Consider the following 23,387-nt stretch of genomic DNA (forward strand, 5'->3'; position numbering starts at 1 on the left):
ATTCAAACTTTAAGCGAATAAACTAGAACATTGTGGCTAGGTTTCTACTTCATTGCTTTATTGGATCTCCACTCCATAACCGAATGTCCGTACATTGCCCTTGACACCACTCATAAGGTTTTGGGCAATGCACTGTGGTCCAAAACGGCAAAAAGTGGAACTTTATTCTTAGAGCCTAGCCTTTACATTTTAGCCATATAATGTCTTCGGAAAAAATGTTTGTATAAATATCTTACATAATATAAAACTGTCAAAAATTAGTCATGGCTTACTATGCAAAAAATAAAAACACTAACTTTTTTCTTTGAGGATATAGGGGAACAATGTCTTCAGCAAAGTTGTAGACAATGTAAAAACAAGCAACTTTACTCAATACGTCAAAATTCTAAATCCTGTATTTTCAGAGTTATGGAGCTTTTTCTATGGAAGTTCCCTTAAATTTAGTTTTTCATACTTAACTTCTTTAAATTTCATTTTTCAAGTATACAATGTTCTAGACAATTATTCAAACAATCAAAACACACGTTTTTGCTGAAGATCACGAATCATTACAATTACTCCTTGCAAAGTTATAACAACATTTATCTTTATTTTTCCATTACTTCATAAGCTTTTAGGAGAGAATGGGGCAAGTGAGGACACAAAACCAACATTTTTTTCTTGAAGCTTAGCTCAAGTACTATAAAGTTGAGAAGGTTTCATTTGTCGCTCCCATCCCAAATTTGAGTACAATAACCTTATTATTTATGGTTTTTCATATATTTTTCACTTTCTTTTTTAGGTTTTTTATACATAACTTTTTTTTCTTTTATATTTGAAGTATATAATGTTCTAAATAATCTTAAAACAGTAAAAACACATGTATTTGTAGAAGATCGTTAGTCTCTACAATAGTTTATTGCAAAGTTATAGCTTATTTTAACTTTATTTTGCTTTATTTTTTGTTTATTTGGGAGAATGTGGCAATGGGAACACAACATCATCTAGCCTTCTTGAAGCCCAAGTACCAAAAAGCTATGCAGATTCAACTTCACCCTCCCCTCCTCCTATTTGAGTATGACAACTTTACGCTGTTACATATTTTCTTGTTTTTATAGAAAACTTAATATATTGAACATTCGCTACAAAAAATAATACACCAGTTACAGTTATATGCAATAAATTATTGTAGAGACTAACGATCTTACATGTGTTTTTACTGTTTTAAGATTATTTAGAACATTATATACTTCAAATATAAAAGAATAAAAAGTTATGTATAAAAAACCTGTGTGTTTTGATTGTTTGAATAATTGTCTAGAACATTGTATACTTGAAAAATGAAATTTAAAGAAGTTAAGTATGAAAAACTAAATTTAAGGGAACTTCCATAGAAAAAGCTCCATAACTCTGAAAATACAGGATTTAGAATTTTGACGTATTGAGTAAAGTTGCTTGTTTTTACATTGTCTACAACTTTGCTGAAGACATCGTTCCCCTATATCCTCAAAGAAAAAAGTTAGTGTTTTTATTTTTTGCATAGTAAGACATGACTAATTTTTGACAGTTTTATATTATGTAAGATATTTATACAAACATTTTTTCCGAAGACATTATATGGCTAAAATGTAAAGGCTAGGCTCTAGGAATAAAGTTCCACTTTTTGCCGTTTTGGACCACAGTGCAATGGTGGGGCCGACTTCTTTTGATACTGTTTACCCATTGTACTTGACGAAGTTATCTCTTACGGAGATTAATTATTAATTACTTTTTAATAATTATTGTAGCACTGCAAAAACTATTTTTGTTTGCCGCGATGGTGATAATGAATTTTTAATATTTGATTTAATAGTAGTAGATTAAATTTAAAAAAAGTAGTCTACAAAGGTTTGAGCCTCACGCGCGTAGGGTTCGTGAGCATTCCTGACATTGCTGAAAATTATGATAGCATCAGATTGCGGGGTTGCTAGTGTAATATGATGCTTTGTTGATTGTTCATTAACTCTTGATTACTTGTTATACTTATGAATATTTGAGGTTGACAAAAAGGCAAACCAAGAGGTGGGCGCCTGAGCTTTTCCACATTTATATACCTGTGAAGCAACTGTAAACTCAAGAGGGAATCTAAATCTGTAACTGTAACCAGTTCGATTTTGTTTGCAAACTTGGTTAAATTGTCATATTTAATTATCTTACAGATAAATCGTTCTGCTCAAACCTTTATTGGGGTACGAGGAGGGACCATCATCATCATCATTATTTCTTCAAAGCCAACTTGTTCTCCAACATCTTAGGTATTTTACGAAGTGTGGCCTTCATGATGGCCCAAAACTTCTCAATCGGTCAAAGTTCCGGCGAGTTCAGTGGGTTGACGTCTTTTGGTACAAAAACAAACAAAAAATCATCGTGATTGCTGCAGTGGAGTGCTTTTGTATGCTTTTGTAATTGTTAGCTAGGGACATTGAACCAGGTTTGTGCTGGGATTCGGCCATTTCTACTATCGCATGATGGAATCACTTGCAGATGATTTGGAGTGGCCACGTCAGTTTGCACGGAGATCAGTTGTATAGACGCATACGTATGTAGAATTGATCTTTGGTGACCATCAATAAAATATGCACGTCGTCCCCGTTCCGAAAATACCTATATTGTAAGGTACCGTAAGTGGGGGTGACAATGGGCCAAAAAAATTATAAAATTTCGTTCCCTACCTTACAACATTCACATTTTAGCAAGGAAAACAATTTTAGGCATGTAAATATATTCATCAATTATATATTAATGACTGCCATGACAATGGTTGATTGAAAATAGACCAATGTAAAACCTTGTGGGGGGGGGAGGGTGACATTGGACCAAAACATAAAAACTTTGGTTAAAATAACCAAAAATATGTAAATGTAACGTAGCTATTAGGAGTACACTTGGTTATGATCACAATGTACGTCATATGTTTGGCTAAAATCACGGGTAGACCTCATCTATCCACATAAAAGTGTGTTCAAACTTTTGTTTGCCTGTGGGCATTTTTAAAAACGCGTTTTTAATATAGCAAAATTTTAACCTCCGCCACTAAGTTTGGCTCCATTAAATGAAATGATTCTACCTAGCATTTTTTTTTTAATTTCGATCCCATACAAAAAATGTACTGCAATATTGCCAAATTGTAAAATCATTTTGGGTGTAACACGCGCCGCCGATGGCCTGTATCGTTTTTCGCCAAATTTTCCCTCACGTGCCCAACTACTAACCAGTTTCAGCATTTTGAGCACCAGATTCATTGGTCCCTAACACATCTTCCAGTACTTGTTAAGTATTAAGGTAAACGAAGAATCTCAACTTTAATGGTCTTTTCTAGCTTTTCAAAAGGTGTGAAAAAATATGTCCATCTCAGAAAAGTGCCTCGTGAATTATTTTTAAACGTTTCTTTATCGCTCTTCTTAATCACGGCTTAGCGTGTCGATGATGTTGCGATGACATGTGAGGGCGTTTCAAGCGATATTAGGAATATTTTTAGAATTGAAAAATACATTAAAGGCAACTGATAACCATCCAAATGGCCCTGAAATTTTTCCTGGAATATTTCCGGCCCATGGTAACGGCGCCGAGCTTCAGCCCACTCATACGTCGCACATTTTTGCCAAATCAAAGTGCTTTTCGGTTCCCGTTTCCATTGAGCATTGCCATAACAAGAATAGGTTTTATTGCACATATTATGTCATGTTCGATCGATTTGACTAACCCACAAACGAAAGGATAACACGAACCAAAACTCTGCCTATATACATAAGTAGAGAGAGAGGAACCATAGGCCAATCCCGACGAGAAGTCCGACTAGGTAGATAGGAAATAAAGAATCCCTATAGGTCTATAAAAAATGACTTATCGTGACCTTCTTGAAAATCGTCGTAATGATGCAGATTTAAAAAAATGTTCAACAGCGAGTATGAGAGTGTTTCTCTTGTTTTTTTTTTGTTGATTCTATGGGCGATAAAAAGTCAGAATGTATCTATCTTAACCACTTGCAGAGAATATTTCGAAAAATTATGAATATTCAATATAATAAGTTTATCGAATTTTTGTCACCCATAGAACCATAAATAAAAATAATAAAAGCTTTGCTTGAGAAAAGAAAAAGGATTTAAAGATTTCACCCCTCACGGTGCACAATTTTGAAATCTGCATCATTACTATGATATTCAAGATGGCCGCGAAAGGTTAAGTTTTATGGCATATAGCCTTGAAATTTCTTGCTCGGAATTCTCTCTCCGTTCCTCGCAGACCAAAGACAGTTCGTCTATCAGCCGCTGCCGAATGACGTCGGCCGGTGTGAGTTTCAAACGTTTCAAACAAATGCATCCCACATCAAGCGAGCTTCTCAGTGCGAATAACAACACGAACGAGAATTGCAATCGATCCACATAAAAGCCGATCCTCGAAGCATGATGTAGTTTGGGGATAGGACACCAATACAGCATTGATGGTGTCCATAAATTACGTAAATATTATAGGGGGATGGGAGGGGGGTCATCTATATCGTTACGAATTGTTACATAGGGCAGGGGGAGTAATTTTTTAAGTTACGTAACAAAGAGAAAAACAAATTAAAATAACGATTTTTTGGTTTTCTTATGTAAAGTTGAAAATACAGGTAAAAAATGCCATCACTAAACCTTGCTTAAAAAATGGATGTGTTTTAATTTTCTGTCTTGAGTTTTTGCTTTCGTTAAACTTTTGAAAAACAGGTACTCGATGGTATGCTTGCCTTTTGTTATTATTTTGAATATGTTAAATTACCTTCAAATAAAAGAGAATTTCATTAAATGTGAAGGGGAGGGGGCTGTAAGAGCGTTACGTAATAAATAAATGGGGGTAAACCCTATTGCACAAATTTCACCCAAAAGCAAACAGCGAAAGTACACATTGGCTCAAATGTCAGCTAAAAATATCTGGTTCAAAGTTGCTTGCGACAGAATTAACCTTTTAAATTAAAGTTTTTTTTTTATAGTCTCTTTAACCTCTTGTCCGAGGATAAGATTTGAACTAAACTGAAGTCTTTTTTTGCACGGTTTTTTTTACGCGGTTTTTTTTTACACGGTTATTTTTACACGGTTTTTCACGATTTACACGGTACGTTTTTAACGATTTCTCGACAACGATACAACCTATCGACTTGATTTCAATCACATTATCCGTTTCAAGCTATAGGTAATCGAATGGCATACTTAAAAAAAAAATCACAATTTTTGGTGTAAATACAGAAATTTTTAAAATATGTCTGTATGGACCATAGCATGCTATGATTACAAATGGCATCAAAATCCGATTTTTTAAAAACATTATAGCATGGAAAAATCAAAATCTCGTAGGTTTTTTTTTACACGGTTTTTTTTTACACGGTACGTATCCCCCGTGTAAAAAAAGACCTGAGTGTAATGACTTTGGCGTAAGAGGTAAGGATGTTAACCACAACGTCGGGGCCTACCCCTGTGCATTTGTGAACTATGCTCAAAGCTATTTTTTTTAATAAAATGTATCAATATTATATTTATTTTTCGCTTAGATTGATAATCGACAAATCAAAGACCTATCATCATTCCCCATCAGGCATGCTAATAAATAACGAGTACTGCTTGTTCCGTTGCTTAAGGGACTTCCTTAACAGCATAACTATATCTCCCATATACATAACTATATATATTACAGATGAGGAGCAGTGTCTTCGTGGTAGTAATAGCTCATCGCTAAAAACAACTAAAACCCAATTTTCTCAAAAGTTGGTTTTGGTATATTAAGCATTGCACCGCTAATGGGCAGCTGGCTTTTGTTGACTTAAGACTTTGCTCCAATTCCCGAATTTTGATATAATCTTTCTCTTGTTGTTGGTAATCGGTAATCGGTAAATCGGTACGCTTCTTTTTGTCCGGTACAGCGCGCTTGTAGTGGTCGCTTCTGGAATCTTTGGACATAAATTGGTTTACAATGTGCAAATTTGCAATCCTGCGCAAAAATTAAAAAAAAAGTTTTAATTTTCTTGAATTGCCCACGTGATGGAAGAAAAAAGAAGAGAATTCATTCTGCACACAAGATATGAAAACCCGGCATGGTCGGGTACGATCACAAAGGAGTTAGCCAAAAGGACCAAAAACCACCGTTTGTGCAGTGCTGAAACGTTTCAAGGAACGTTTTATTTTTCCTGATGGGTACATTACCACTGCCATCATTTATTTGATCTATTGTGGCTATTATTTACTATTAGAAGTAACCATCAACACCTGACTTTAAGTATGCTCCCATCAAGAAATTATGTGTCATATGAAACGCATTATCTTACTAGGAGATGAACACCATATTTTTAAGGGCTGTAGCAGTCCCTTATCAAAGAACTTTGCCCTTCTGTTAAGAAGTGCTGCACAGTTGCACAATAGATGTTCAAAGGTTTCTGTTTTCTCGTTACAAAACCAACAAATATCATCATGACTTTTTTAATTAGTCTTAGATGATATTTAGCTGGACAGTGCCCTGTAATTAGACCTATGTAAGAACATAAGTCTTTCTTTGAAAGGCTAAGGAGTCATTGAGTGTTTGATGCATTTGGCATCACAAACTTGATTGTCAGGCTGTGACAGTATTATTCCAATTAGAATCTATCATCATCTTTTCCCAGTTCCTACCATCCATCTTGATGGAGCTTGGAGATACCCCAGAGAATGGTTCTAGTCCATTGTGGTTGAATAAACAGCCAACATCACAATAATTATAATTATATATATGTAAATATTATGTGGATAATATTTGAAGTTTTTAACTAACCTTGCATCATTTCATATTCTTTCATGATACCAACTAATAACAGCATTAGTCTAGGTTGGTAACCAAATTATTAATGCGATAACATCTGAAAACAAAATAATATCTGGAATAACAAGACTTGTTTTCAAGATGATATCAGGTTGTTATTTTACTTTACTCGGGTAGTTCATCACTACTCCATAGTGTCCTGGCACCCAGTAGGGATTTACAGTATTGTTATTAGATAGCTGTTGAAATAACTGAATGCATTTCCATGCTAATTTGGAAGTACATATAAATGATTTTAAAGCATTCAAAGTTACTTGGCTATCAACAAAGTATATGCATCTTGCATGTTTATATTTTCTCTTTAAACGCATAATAGTGCATTCTAGAATGATTTGAATTTTAGCCTGAAAAATGGTTGGCCTTCCTCCCATAAAAACTGAAATATTATCACCAGGACCTGTCACACCAGCTCCCACTTTAGCATATATATTTTTTTTATTCATCACTAAAGAATACAACTGATCCTGGGCGGATTTGTGGTCCACCCGCACTCCAGAGAGAGCGGTCTGGTTCTACCACATTGAACAAACGACTAAAATTGAATCTTGTTTCCATTCAATCATTACTGACTGTAACTAATGGAATTGATTCGAATTTGTATACGAATACATGTAAGTGTCCCTTAATGTTCCGTTCATACAAAGTTTTGATTCGCTTAAGTCTTAGTGCGCTCTTTTCAGCATCTAATTGCACAAATTGGTGTAGTAGAAGAAGATTTAGTATCGCATCTAAGGCTTTCTTAGCTTAGCTTTGCAACTTTTCTATTTTATTTATAGTACACATTACTAATTCTGGGTCGTATTATAGCCGTGTATATCCAATGGATCATTGCTGGCCTTGGGCCCCATTTATTTTCAAAGGTTCTTTTACCTATCCATAGTGCATTTTAGCTCCTAAATATTTGATTTCAGGTGAAAGTTTCATTGATGTCCTTTCCATGTGAAGACCATTTATTTTTATATTCCTTATTTTTGTGAATGGGATAATATCTGTTTTTGGTGATTTATGTTCAATCCTTCTGACTTGTTCCATGTAATGGTGTAATTTATGGCTTATTGCATCCTGTTTGTAATTACATAATCATATTTCCCCGAACAGTTATTACAATATCATCTGCAAACCCAATTATTTCAAAACCCTGCGATTCTAGTTTTGTGAGTAAATCGTCTACTACTAATGACCAGAGAAATGAAGACAAAACACCCCTTTGTGGGCATCCTTTAACAGCTCTTACTGATATAGATGAGCTATCGAGCTCAGGCGAAATTTCACGTTTTGAAAGCATTTCACTAATCCATCTTACGGTACGTACAGTGTATCTCAAAATTGAGCGTAAAAATGTCATTACATTTTATTATTACGAAAAACAGCTTTAAAAGCCCAATTTAAAGAGATACATTTCTGAATTTTGGCTGCTGAATCATCATACATTTAATTATTGGTACAGTATTGGGCTTATTTGGTTGCGTTTATTAAAAGTAAGAGCTATTTGAGAAAATCACTTTTTTCTTGGAAAAACCTTAATATCTTGATATGCAATGAACTAAACTTTTTGAAATTTTGTTCAGTTTTAGTCATAATACCGATCATAAATATTTCACTAATTTTTCTAAAATTCATCCACTAGGTAAAAACTTGAAAATCGAGCATACAGGTTTTTCCAATAAAGTCCAAAACTATAGCGAAAAATTAATAAATATCTGTTTAACCACCAGCCAAGATTTAAAAAACTATATCTATTTACAATGTTTCAAAAAAAATTCCATTACGGTGTACCCTCAATTTTGCGATACACTGTATGTCACAGCCACGCTTTGACATTGTCTTCACCTTTTGAAACAAGTGTGTGTAACGCTGTTATAGCTGATTTTCCTGATTGATACGCAAACTGATTGCTGCTCAAAGGATTACTTTTCAAAAATTTTACTTTTATGTGTTGATCTATAAGCTTTTGTATGATTTTTAGCATTCCGGGTGACAAACTTATTGGTCTAAACGATTTACTTAGGTAAAGTCTTATCCTTCTTTTTAGCTTTCGGAATAAATACAACACGTACGTTTTTCTTTTGATAAAGACTTCCTCTGTGTCACTGTTTGATTTTGAAACACTAGCGTAAAAATTAGACCGCATTTGAAAATTTATTGATTTTTCCCTGTTCTCCCGTCGAATTCTCAATTTTTTTTCGGTTTTCCCGGCTACGTTTCAAATTTCCGGTTATTCCAGTTTTCCTGGTTCGATGGAAGTTCTATGAAGAGCAAAGTAATTTTGATCGGTGTCCCGACTGAATGACCGTATCCGTAGAGCCTCGTGGAACCTTATATCATCTTGTGAGATTTATAGGTGTTTTAACAGAATATCTTAGATCCTCCGACTGCATAATGAGTGCAGATCTTGATGTTCTACAAATTCAATTAGGTTTTATTAAACCCTTATAGCTTTGTTGAACTCCATAGCATCGTGTGAAATATATTGTTGTAATGACCAAATGTTTCAGGTTCCCTCAATTAATCTGGAGCTGAGATCTTGATGTTCCACTTACTCAACAAAGTTTTGAACAATATCCTGAGTTATTACGAATTCGAAGAGCATCGTGGGATTTCGCCATATAATGTGGGACCTGATTTGATTAACCAATAGGTTCTTATATGTGCCTGAAGTTCAGATCTTGAAGTTCTATAGACTCAATCAAGACCAAGACTACTAATCGAATAGTAAAGTAGATGCCCAGAGTGTTTATTTAAACATATGGTACATTCATGACTTTAACTAAAACTGTAATCACGTTTTAGCTTCTCGTGAATCTTTCTATGACTTGAACATAGATATTTCATTTGCTCTATACACTGGAATCATTTTTGAGGTTTTGGTCAACCTTTATACTAAGCTGAACCACTGTGCAGTGCGGCCGTACCTTTATTTAAAATATTCTTCATTAGATGATTAGCACCATCGTGACGAATATTTATTCACACCAGCCAAAACCGATATTGTACTGATTTGGTAAAAATTGCAAAATTTACGGACAGCGACAGCAAAACCAACTGATCGCGGGCAGAGCCTACTGCGCACTCTCACGGCCTTGTATTAGGTATAGCAAAATATATTATAAAGAGGGAGGGAGTCTAAAATTTGGTTAAAAAAATGCTACATCATTTATGGATGGTCCCCTATAGTTTTCAAACTGCAGCAAAACATATTGTTTGTAGATTATTCCCATCAGAACGTTCATTTGAACCAGTCTACAAACGCTAGAAAGCAAACGCCGGTGCACATGGAAGAGAGTCTAACGAAGACATTTGAGCAAACATAAACCGTAACACCAACACACCCTTCCAATGTTTTAATGCTACAAACATGCCAATACTGCCGCTAGTAGTAGCGGTGCGTCGAACGGCGGCATGTATTGGCAATGATTTACCGGGTTTCATTTTTCCTTTCAACTTACTCTGACCAAATGGATTCACCTCTTTTTGTTTTGCGGTTTTTGGAAATGACCCACGACGCTGAACACCACCAGACGATCTATAATCGGAGATACAAGTTCACAATCGAATAACCGCCCACCGTCTGCAGCTGCTGCTCGGTTTGCGGATCTCTCCTGCAATTCCACTTGATGCCGTCACAAACAAACTTGCACGTGTTCACTGGACTTCGTTCTTACTGTATATTGAATATGTATATAATCCCACCAGCGAACTCAATTCCAGCGAAAAAAAAATCAATTCACGTCACCGGAAGATTTCACTTGCACAAGAAGAAAAACTTAAACAAAGTATCACACATTCAACACGAAACCATTAGTCATACAAAAAAAAATACAATCAACTTCTTGCTAGGTAAACACTCCGGCACCGGTAGAACGAACAAAAACACCTTTCACCGTTAGAACGGCTCAAGTCAAACAATTCGAAAATAGGCAAGTTTCGTTCCACCTCAGTAAGACTGACACGCAAATAAATTCCAAACTCTAATGTCACTTCGCGCGCATATATCAGACGTCTCTCAAGACAAGTTGTAGTCTAGATGTAACAGCCGGGTTCTCCCCGCACAGGATACCTATCCACACAGGAAGACGCAAAAGCCCGCGCGAAACTTATTCAACCGTCCGGCAAGACAGATGAATGTAAACTGCACCCAGACGATCAATGGCTGGTCGGGAAAGATACCGTTCATCGTCCGTGTGACTGAATGATGGAAAGAAATGAAACACAGCAACGCTCGGTTGGTTTTCGACATGAATGAACCGATACTGAATTTGTACTCGCACACTGACAGCAGCAACAGCAAGTTATGGAAAACGTGTGAATGAATCCGGAGGGTGATTTTTTTTCAGTTCATTGATGTGGTGGAAAAGACAGAGTTGCCAAATGCAATGGTTAAAAAATATTGAATATCGTGCGGATTTCCTCCTATGAATATAGCCAACCTGATTTGGTAACTTGAAATTAAAATTTTGATACGGTGAGGCTACAGAGCATGCTTGGCATGTACAGTTGTGCACACCAATTGCTCATTTGTTAATAACTTTTCAGTCAGTAGTTTAAATTTGTTTTTCTTTAAAGTAATTGATGGATTAGGATCATAGTTTACTATAGATGTGCAAAGAATAGGTAAATCTTAACATTTTAATCAACACCAATGAATTTTTACAAATCCTGATGAATGTAGGCGTCTTAGAGGAATACCTGTATAATGAGAGAGATAAGGATTAGTAATTTCCATTTAATTCCACTACCTTATTTGCTTATCCTTGACAGATACGCGTATTTCGTCTAGAGTATAGAGTATAGGCCACTGAAGAAGTCTGCACATTGTAGACGAAATACGCGTATCTATCAAGGATAAGCAAATAAAGTAGTGGAATTAAATGGATATTACTAATCCTTCTCTCTCGAATTTTTACACTTAAAGTTCGAGATGTGCAGAGAGTATTTCTCATTTCATTTTTACAACGCAAAAACAAATACAGTTTATTACTAGAATTAAAATCTACTTTTTTACGTATCTATAATAAGCTTAAACTCTATTATATCTACTGCTTCAAAAAGAACTATGTTTCGTCAACTGTGTGCAAAGTTATTAGCATATGAGCAGTTCGTGACCAAAACTGTGTATGCCAAGCATTCTCCAGAGCCGTACTCAGGATTTTTGTTTAGGTGACGAACTCTTATTTCCCACCCTTGCTCTTTTATTTTTATAATAGGTACTCACATCATAAGGGTAGCGTAAAACAGAATGAGGTATCGCAACAAATTCTCATTACAAAAATCCCCCAATGCAGTGTTGTCAAGCCACCACCATTTCTCGCCAACCACCAACCAGTGTATTATAAGTAAAAATTCGTGAACTTAGTTAAATTCTGATATCTGCGCACATTTTTGCGTCTCACCAACCGAGGGATGTGGTATTCATCATCACAGGATGTTAGTGAAGACCACATGAACGGAGAATGAGATATACCGAGCTGCGGTCCAATGCAAGAAAATTGGAGACCGAAAAATGTGGAGTGTATAAGTGAAGGAAATTAATTTTGTCGAAAACAAAATTAAAAAAAGAGTGCCGACTGGACTCGAACCACGAACGTTTCGATTATTAGACCTGTGCTTTCTCCACTGCTCTTTCCATGCCTCGGATCAAAGATAGGCTAAAAGCGAATAAGAAGCACTCGTCATAGTACGACAACTTGATTTCGCATACTTTTTCTGCTGCACGGAAATTGAAGAGAATAGAAGCAAGTGTGTGCGTCGTTCTACAATGTTAAAAATAATAGTCGAAAGCGTAGACATAACATGAAATAAAAAAAGATAAAAATTATTGCATCGTCTGGACGATAGGAAAATCCTCTAACATTCAATGTAAGAAATTTTTGGCGTGTAGGTGTGTTCAGATGATTCTACTACACACTTTAAAATAAATATTTTTACACGAGACGTAATCCATTTTTGTCGTAAATTATGGAACGTTAACAAACATGTCATGTAAAATTAAGTGTTCCAAAACTGAACCATATGCAACTGGACGAAAAGTACGATTGATTGAATTTATTTTCTCGTTTTTTTAAACTGATTCTTATGTCATTTGCGTGTGTCGGTCTCAAGGCACGGAAATTTACATGAGTTTTTGGTAGTGTGAAGTTTGGTGTTCAGATTTTTTTTGGATATTGTAAAACTACACTTCAAAAATATATCTTTTTATATTCATACACAAAATTTTTCTAGTTTCTGAAATTCGTGTCATATAAAATTCGCAGTTGTAACGCATAGTAACCAAAATACCGGCCATTTGTTAATTTTATCAGCTTTCACCTTTACAGACAAATTGTAGGAATCTGCTGCAATGTTCTAGAGCATAAATTAACTGGAGATATCAAGTTACCTTGAGATGCAGGAGATTGTTTGCCAGTTTTGCGACATACAATCATTTTTTTAGCTTTTCTACGATTTTTAAGCCTTTTTTTGGGGCCTCAGATAGCCTAGTTAGTAGAAGCTTGGTATTACCACAGACAAACAGACATAACATATTTAATGTTTCTCACTGTAAAACATCGTCGCTAAAACAATACCACCATCTGTAGAGTGCAGTACGCTCAACAGATGGCGGTAGCTTTTAAACGTCAAACGCAAGGGAATTGACTATGCGCGCCACAGCTGGTGGTACTACCAACTAAGAAACGTTTAAATTGATCGTTAAATGCGTGTTCGATGAACAAATAGTGAGCGTTATGTCTGTTTGTCTGTTGTATTACCAAACCGGAAACGGCAGGTTTGATTCCCGATCCGGCCTACACTGAAACAAATATGCTTAAGAATTTCATAAAGCTCGATTTATGAACGAGACATATGAATTTCATAAGCGTAACTTATGAATGATTTTCTTCTAACATGCGGTAGCTCTTATACGCCTCTAACCATTTCATTATACCAAGCGCGAGCTGCGCCGGTGGTGTGGTGGTAAGCCTAAGTGGTTACCTCTCACCCCAGCAGCCCTGGGTTGAACCCAGTCGGCGCCGCCGGGATGTTCTGAGGCATAACATCTCTGATCACGCCTTCCTTCAGAAGGGAAGTATAGCCGTTGGTCCCCGGTTCATGAGTTGATGGGTCGATAGGTAGGGTCCAGGTGTGGGAGCTGCCTCCCTGGCGTCGGTATCATTGGTGCTCAGCACGGAAAACAAGATCGACGGAAAACAAATCAAGGAAAAAAATTATACCAAACGTTGAAAGACGAGTGGTCAACACACGGGCCTCATGATCTCAAACGTCCATGGTTCTGTTCCAGTCTGTTGCGTTTTATGATTTGTTTGTCAACATTATATTTCATAAGGCAAATCAATGAAATTCATACCGACTTCGTGTGGCTAAAATTCATAAGTGGTTCTTATGGAATTCTTACGTTCTTTCGCCTTAGTGTAGAACATCTTTTGGGTTTTAAATGTTCACCTGGGCATAGCTTTTTTTTGCATGCTCTGAATTAATAATTGTGGAAGTAACCTTGAAAGAACACTAAGTTGAGAGCAGACGTATAAGAACGTAAAAGTCCAAGTATTTAGAGAGAGGAGACGATATTAAGCAAAAAATCGCAATTTTTCAAGCGGCTATAACTATTTGAAAGATTATGGCTTGAATTTTATTTGTTGTATAGATCATCAATATCCGTCAGTATCCTGGAAAATGTAGTGTATTTTTGAGTACAAAATTATTTAGGATTTTTATATGAGTTTTTTATTATGAAGAGCGATTTTAGTTTTAAACTGTCCAATATTATATTTTGTAATGTATGTAGTTCTATTATTATTCAAAAGAAATATTAAAAGTATAATTATCAAAATCAAAATATAAAAATTGAGATTGAAATTACACAAAAAATAAAAGAAAAACTTTCATCAACTCCTCCCCGAATTTTCTTGTCCATCATCCATGATCAATAAGATCTTTGCATCTTGAAATTTTTCGTCCCCTCAGATTTGTTTTGGTGGCAAATATCTCCTTCGTCACCTGCTGAGTACGGTGCCATTTAGGCATTTTTTAAGTAACATTTTTCAAAATTCCTCTGAATAAAGCTAAGAGTGTATAGAATCATCATTAGAGTAAAGAAATGCGTTTTAGACAATTGTGAATGATAACATGGGTTTGAGACACAACTCAAACTTTTACCTCGCTTACTCGAACGTTTGCCCCACTATAGGCAATTTCAGCTTCTTGATGACATATCAAAAGTCTGATACACCTAAATCGTCTTCAAGAAAAACGCAATCTTGCCCTGAAATAAAATTACCCCTTCATTATTGATTGTTGTACATTTCAAAGGGGCGTAATTGCTTTTGTAAACAATGACTTTAGCCATCAATTTCTCGCGAATGAAATCTTACCTCTTCAAAATAACAATGCTAGCTGGTAGAGGAAACATTCCTCTACCTAATGGTGTCATTATTTTTCATGAGTGAGCTTTTATTCGCGAGAAATCGATGGCTAAAGCCATTGTTTACAAATGCAATTACGCCCCTTTGAAATGTTGGCACTGAAATGATAGTGAGTGACTCAATTGACAGTGACAATGAGCTTCGAATGAGAAAGGGGCTCTTCAAATTATGGTCATGTGAGAATTCGTTTAGACAGAATTGATTGAATGGTTGGATTGGTTCATCTGCAATCGAATGATATGAAAATTTACAGCACTGACCCTACCTATGACTACCCACCACAGTACTGTTTTCCAGCGAGGAAAGCTCGATACCTTAGTCAAGATGCCTACTGGAGGTGCGCAGGTGAAGCATCTGCTAGCATCATGTAAACGTTCGCCACATGAATCAACGACTTCGGCTTGATGTTTTGAAATGTTGTATGATGCTACATCGCCTCCACACCAGTGGGAGGCTGGCCTTACTTTTTTCACACTCAGTCTCGGTCTCAGACAGGTGAATTTTGAATATTGTGCAAATCATGTCACACATCTTATAAGTTCACAGCTCTTTGCAATTTAATAAGACATTGTGGTAACATAATAGCTAGGATTTGGTAAACCTATCCCATTGTAGTGCATTTTTTCACATTTAAACAGATCCTGAATAATTTGAGAAGATTTAAGCTACACGGACAGAAAATTGTTGGCATTGAACCAAAAAAAAAACTTTATTTGTATTTAAGCAAACAATTCCGGTTGAAATTATATTGCATTTTGTTGTTTCAATAATACGTATTCATATAAATTCAAAATAGGATTCTTTTTGTTTTAATCAGCCACTTTTCAACTGCAACTATTGTAAAAATAACAATATTCTATTATTAAGCCAACAAAAGTTAATTTTAATTCAGCATTTATTTGCTGTGTTCATTTTCTGGGTCATGAAAGCAAAAATAGCTACCAACGATTCCCTCGTTTTCACCCGGAAAAACGTAAACAATAACAATACTTCCGCGTTCCACGTAAGTATTGTTTTTAATTGTGAATTTCGGGAAATAAGTGCAAGATTTTCGAAAATCTTGAGACTTGAGGTAAGTAAGTATGCTGCAATTCGAGCTGCAGTTGATAAATATAATCAATGTTTCTGTTTTTATTTCCTTGATTTTTTTTCCGTCGATCATGTTTTCCGTACTGACGAGTACCAATGCTCCCGACGCCAGGAAGGCAGCTCCCACATCTGGACCCTACATATCGACCCATCAACTCATGAACAGGGGGCTTTTATTTTATGCCTCAAAAATTCAATTGCAATTTCTGCAATTTTGTTTCAAAAAGAAAACGAAACATAAAAAAAATTGCCAGATTATTTTCGCATCAAAAAACATATTTTTATTTCTACTGCGTGAATTGTCAGACTTTATAAAATAAATAAAATAAATATGAAATCTTTTTTAAAAACAAACATAGTTTTGTTGTTGACCCAGCTGGCAAATTTGACAGCTTACGTCAAAACCATGAAAGCTCTTGTAAATTCTAACAGATTTCCTGTTTGATTTAACAATCCATGGGTTTTTAGAAACAAAAATACTGGATTGTTGAAACAATAATGATTTCTTTTTGCAGCCAAAACAAAATGAAATTCTTATTGATTTTACGTCAAATATTATTACTTTTAAAATATATTTTTCTGCGTGTACAGCAAATAGGGGACGATAGAGGACGTACTCTCGTCAATCTAAGCAGCGTCCGCACTTCTATTAGCCTTTTCTTAGTGTCACATACACATATGACGTGTTTGATTGTTTACATTTATCTGTTGCTTGCTATTCTATCCATTTCACTCGACAGAATTGTCCAAAACGGGTCGAAATCGTTTTTACAACGCTCCAAACTTCTCAGGTGAGTGTGACTATTGTCGGCAGCCTTTTTTTCTTCGGCAACCTTTCCATTCGAACTGCGTGTTAACCAGCTGTTCTATTATCGGCAACTCGAAATCAGCCGTATTTTGTTTATATGTTTGATTTGAAAAAAAACCTGGTTCGCTCAGTCGTAAAAATGTAATCAGATTGAAGCCGGAAGAGATATCTTCAGACACGATCAATTAGCTCCCTAATAAAAATATTACGGTTATTTTGCTTAACGACGTGTTCGGGGTATCATCCAAACCATTTGTGGAAAAGTTCGACTTTTTGGGATATCGTTCGTTTATGGTATTTGTTTATTAAGGCTACCCGTACAGTTTATTTCTAAAACTTATGAGAATATTTTGAGCAGGTTGTTAAGTCAATTATTAACTGGATGCATATGGGCCTATACAATGACGCGCCACCATTTCGGAATGTTCATTCTATTCAACCCATCGCATGAGTTCACGTAACAATATAGTAAAGCAAAATAAAACGGTTCTCGCGCACCACACTAACAGCCATTCGGATGTCTTAGTTTTATTCACGGTCGAAAAATTTCGGTACAAATTAGTGCAGTCCTAAAATTAATGTTTCATAAGACCACGAATCATTTGTATTCTGTCCTAACTCCCAATTCCATTGCGTGCACGCACTATTATAATCCATGTGACATAGAACAGATGTTCAAGACATAGGAATGAAGCAGAATCAACTGTTTGAATAGATCGGTCACCGGCAACCAACCAGCACACTAATACACTGCCAGGCAATAAGAACAAGGTTTTGAACCGTTTAAATAGACACACGCTGTTTACAACACGTGCACTCGGATTATCATCATTCATCGTTAGAAACTTACCATACGATTACGATTGGTTGGTAGTGGTTAACCGTTAATCTAATTCATTCATTAATCGCGAGCGGCTGCTTTGCTCTCACTGTTACATGCTATTTGTATTAAGGTAGGTACGTGTAGTATACAGACCATGACCTTAGAGTAAGTGAATGTGATTTATGAATGTTACAGCACTTGTTAGGTATTGGCTAGCCATGCCTCCCAGCTATGCGGTAGGGTGCTGTTGTACTGATAAGCGTACAGAGTAGAAATGATATGAAGAATGGAGGTTTAGGAAATCGGCGGAAGATGATATGAATGGGAAAAGGAAGGAAAGAAACGCAACATTTTACTGAGAAATTTGAATCAATGAATAAGCCCATGGATTAAAATCGGCGCACAGCGATAACAATCTATTCGCCGTCGCTGTATTGTTGTATAATCAATCCGTAACGTGAGAAATGTGTTCACTATCATGGTTTTTACATTTAGAGAACTCACTAAATAATGCTATAAACTACGCGGGTCTTCTGTTATTCGGAAGTATGCAGATAAGCGCTATTCTGTTTTTATGGAAAGTTCCTTCAAATTTATAAGAAATAGGGGAAATGACTTTAATGCCAACATCTAAGCCTAATGCTTATGGATATATGATTGGGCCCATCTCTAAAAATCTGCTATTTATCAATTTTATCTAGATGAACGCGTCATTCGGACGGTACTAATGGATATTTTTGGTCCTAAAAGCCAATAATAGTTTCAATTAGATTAACAGAACATAGTTGCATTGCTTTTCATTGACGACCGATGACTGTTTCATTGATAGATGATATTTTTAGAAATATGAATCCTGAGTAGACGTGTTTTTTTTATCAAAGGCAAGTGTCACTCGAGTCATCCAAAATGTTCGTTATTTTATAAATTGCTTTTATGGCTCGAGTGACACTTGCCTTTGATAAAAAACAAACGCATATGGTATTGTTTCAGTCCCATAACGCAAATCATCCAAAACTATGATTTAAATAATTCTATCGACGTGGTACGAACATTGGTAAAGAGTTGAAACCGAAGATTGTCTATTTTGTGGTGGAGGAAGCTTTCTCTACCATCAAACTTTTTTTTTTAATGGCTGTTCATAGCTATTCAATATATACATTTTTTTTTCCTTGATTTGTTTTCCGTCGATCTTGTTTTTCGTGCTGAGCACCAATGCTACAGACGCCAGGAAGGCAGCTCCCACACCTGGACCCTACCTATCGACCCATCAACTCACCCAAATAACATTTTAAGTTTTATGAAATACTACAAAGCTACTATAAAACAACATTCATAAAACCCTGGTCAAGACTGCTTTGCCATTGATGCATCCACCAAAACCTCATTGATGCTAGAATCTGTCTAGTTGGCCCACTCTGGAGAAGGTTCTGAAGGGTATATTTTCGAAGCTCTTCAAGATTGATTTACTGCAAAATGGTTGTACGATAAACGCATTGATATCCATTTCAAAACCGTATTTAAGCTACAATAAAAGCTATTTGGCAACAATTAAAACCATTATCTGAGCCATTTACCCTAGCTGCTTGCTAAGTTCACTAGAAAAACAACAATCAAGATAAAAAAAGAATTCATGTATACCATCCGATCTTATCAAAATAATTAAAATAAAAACTGATCGTACAAAAATCATGCCGAATTTTCAAAATTGTTAAATAGTTCGCATGAAGTGGCCTAGTTTTAGATGCCATATGTGAAATGTACGTGAAAACATCGAAAAACTTGAGTCCGCCCACGGAAAACATCGATTTTACTAATTATTTAACATTAAGAAGAAAAAAATATATTCTTCAGATCGATCATTAAGCTTAGCCGAGATTTTTATTTCTCATGATTGTTGCATTCTAAATAATTTCTCATTGCTAAATTAACTAAAATAAAGTTATATGCAAGGAAATATAGATTGAAAATCGAAGATTGTAAAAAACAAACAAAATAATTGTAATATGGCGGAGGCATAAAAGTTGATTTTCATGGGCCATTTGTAAAAAGTTATTTTGCTTTCAAGAAATCCTTAACAAATTCATGAGGTTTTGAAATGGCTTTTATGAAGAAAACTTGTAGACTGAATTGTATTTATCTAAAGCTATTTTGCTTGATCCTAACCCGTTCAGATTTATGGCAGCATTTATGGCGGCAATGTTGCCTACAAAATGTTAAACGTCAAAGTTTGTTTATTTTTCGATAGTTGCGCTGAGCAATTCAGCGTTCTTCCAGGCGATTCTCTCCCGATGGCTTGGAAGCAGTTACTCAGAAAGTGTTCACAGCATTTCGCATTTCGCACAGCTGTAACCTCGATCATTCCCGAAAAGATCCCCTTCTTCCGGATGGTTCTGGAAGGGCACCATCAAACGATGCAGGAATGTACGGTTGAATGATTTTTTTTCCAAGTGATGACCCTTTCACCGAATAAAATCGCAGCTATGGATCGGAAACCAACTAGTGTCCTCTAACTGACAGTTTTAGTGGTTTGCTGTCGGTACTGACGCAAGTTATTCCGATCTTCATTTATTCGGCTGGTCTGTTTTCAGACTGTTTTGACAATGTTTTATGAATTTGAGGACCACGCTCACTTCACTCTTCTCCACCAGATGCTCAGTCGTTGATGGTACCCGTTCCGCCGGACGTGCTGGTTCTCCTAAAGAACTAAATTTTACTGAATTCGACTTCCCTTTGGTCGTTAGCATCGCTTGAATTTTTCCTCCAACTTCGTTTATCCTTCGAGATATCCTTGTCATAAATTTGGTTTTTATTCACTATGAGGATCCATCCTTAAAGTTCGATTTGTTATGATACACTTTTAAAAGCCGAAAAGGCAACAATATATGCATTTGACTCTCATTTAAAACCTAATGGTTTATGATTGCTTTTATAATGATAGAACAAGTTTATAGAGTATTTTATCAAGACATTAATAAAAAATTGCTAATGAAGTTTATGATTGATTTTAAGAACAGTTTTATGGTGGGATTGAGAACAACTTTAAATTTAATTTTAAAACAAGACAGTTTTTGACTTCTCGCCAGACTGTAAAAGGTTTATAAAACAGCGAAAAGGTGAAGTACTAAGCAGGAACGTTTTACACTGTGAAATGCTGTATTTAAACTAAATGGCTTATTCATTGCCATTATAAAACCATCAGAAATCAGAGTGGATGCCAAATGATTGCAGAATTGTTACTTGGGCATGAACCGGGGACCAACGGCTTTAATTCCCTTGATCAGAGATGTTATGCTTCAGAAAATCCCGGCGGCGCCGACTGGGATTGAACTCAGGCCTGCTGGGGTGATAGGTAATCACGCTTACCACTACACCACCGGCGCCGCTGGCTATTCAATATAGAAATGTAAAAAAATTAGCATTTACAAGTCATCCTATCCTTAAATTGTTGTCCTCTGAGCGCTGTATGTTTAACAGACATCTTTCAAATAAATATCATCCTTTATTTGGATGACAGTCATATGCATGCTCATTAGTTGATGACAAATTTAACTATAAGGCAATCATCCGAAATTTGAAAGCATATTGTTTAAGGGCTCGAGCAATGCAATAATCATTCGATGTATCGCGGATTTTTTCGGTAACGGACTGTACGAGGTAGCCCCAGTTGAGCAACCGATGATCGATGAAAGCCGGCTCTAACATTCTTTGAAATGGTTTATTATGACTAAGGGAGAGTGCGGTATGCATAAACGCTTCAGTAGGACATATACTCAATAAAACACTACCTAGACCAGCCAGTTCTGTTAGCTGGTAAATGTTCAACGATGACAAAAGCCACGAAGCTGCTTCGGGAGAACTATCGAGGTTTCAGTGTACAACGCAACGGACACCCTTTTTCTTTTTTTTTTTTTTTTTTTTTTTGTATATTAATTTATTTGATAAGGCTCAACCGAATTAACTTAACAGAGCCGAGGATTCATGGTCACTATACAATACATCTTAAAGCTATAGTCAAAAGGTACAACACAATAAACACTTTATCTTCCGCTATCCAAAAAGCCTCCTCCATCAGAACTGGAGCCGCTTCCAGTAGTTTCATTGTATGGCAAATTGTTGTACGCCAACGAGGGTCAGAGCGCGTCCATTGCAGCAATGGACGCAAAACGTGGTCAGCACTCACACAATCATCACGAAACGGTTGCTTTCCAAAGTCGACGACGCATCGACCGAAAGAACTGCTGATGAAGAACAATGAGGAGGACCACACAATGGTTGCTGCCGAGTAAACAGACGATCGCGTAGCACACATCGAGAGTGGCCTGCTTTTGTCGACAGCCGAGTGAACACTGCCACACCCTTTTTCATCAGTCAGCAATCAAACGATGACTGCATCCGAATTTTCTACGTTTCCCGTACTTATGCATTTAGATTAGTATTCTAAGCCCCACATTTTTTTCTGTATTTTGCTGATGTAGGCAAAAAAACACATTAAGTATTGAGTGGTACTCCCTGTTTTCTCGATAGTCATAGCAAGCAAGCACGTGATTGGTCGATTATGACTAAAAACTTTGATCAATTTTTAATAGTTAACCATTGATAAGACACTATCATATTTATACCAAACAAGTCTTACATTCAATCTGAATAAAATGGTGTAATTAAAATTGAATTTCAATAGTGTCATTCAAAGCATGACACTATTTTGTCACACCATTCTTTTTATTTGCACTACAGTATAGTCCACAAAGACGTAGGCCTCCGTCAAAAACCTTAATTTATCCACCAATGGTGAGATCTGGTATCTCGCCAGTGTCGGAGATTGTGAGCAAGCTGAAGGATGCCTCGCTGGATGCACCCAAGACTGAACGAGTGGTAGCTGTGAGTGAACGGTTCCTGTGGGAAGCACTAGACGTGAACCTCCTCCCAGATGACCATGGCAATGCAAGAAAATTTGTTTTCCTTGAAGGAAGTATTACAACAAAAGTAATTGCTAATAGATATTTTTACAAACAGAGACAGATAGCTGACATGAAGCTCAAATGGAGGTGCCGGACATGGGTGTTATATCCTAGACAAATCAAGCTGAACATTGCATTAGGTCCTAAGTAACATTTTTTTTTCCTTTGGTTTGTTTTTTTCCGTCGATCTTGTTTTCCGTGCTGAGCACCAATGCTACCGACGTGCCAGGAAGGCAGCTTCCACACCTGGACCCTACATATCGACCCATCAACTCATGAACCGGGGACCAACGGCTTTACTTCTTATCCGATGGAAGGCGTGATCAGAGATGTTATGCCTCAGAACATCCCGGCGGCGCTGACTGGGATTGAACCCAGGCCTGCTGGGGTGAGAGGTAATCACGCTTACTACTACACCACCGGCGCCGTTGACTAAGTAACATTGATAGATT

At 36.4% G+C, this 23,387-nt stretch overlaps 1 protein-coding gene across 10 annotated transcripts in view; it reads right to left on the reverse strand.

Moving 5' to 3' along the window:
- The window catches only part of Nhe2 (Na[+]/H[+] hydrogen exchanger 2), a 273,598-nt gene that overhangs the window by 216,762 nt on the left and 33,449 nt on the right, over positions 1-23,387 (reverse strand). Inside the window, exon 1 of one of the 10 annotated variants that reach the window (XM_065232877.1) lies at positions 10,306-11,003. The exons of 8 other annotated variants lie outside the window; for them this stretch is intronic. The gene's annotated coding sequence lies outside the window, so the exon portion shown is untranslated. Of the gene's footprint in view, positions 1-10,286; positions 11,004-23,387 lie in introns of those variants that run through there. One more of the 10 variants, XM_065232875.1, reaches the window with a different exon arrangement.

This window comes from Ochlerotatus camptorhynchus, unplaced genomic scaffold, assembly GCF_037179485.1.
Source record: "Ochlerotatus camptorhynchus isolate MF236.1 unplaced genomic scaffold, CSIRO-AGI_Acam_v1.1 ptg000379l, whole genome shotgun sequence".
Classification (NCBI taxonomy): Eukaryota; Metazoa; Arthropoda; class Insecta; order Diptera; family Culicidae; genus Ochlerotatus; species Ochlerotatus camptorhynchus.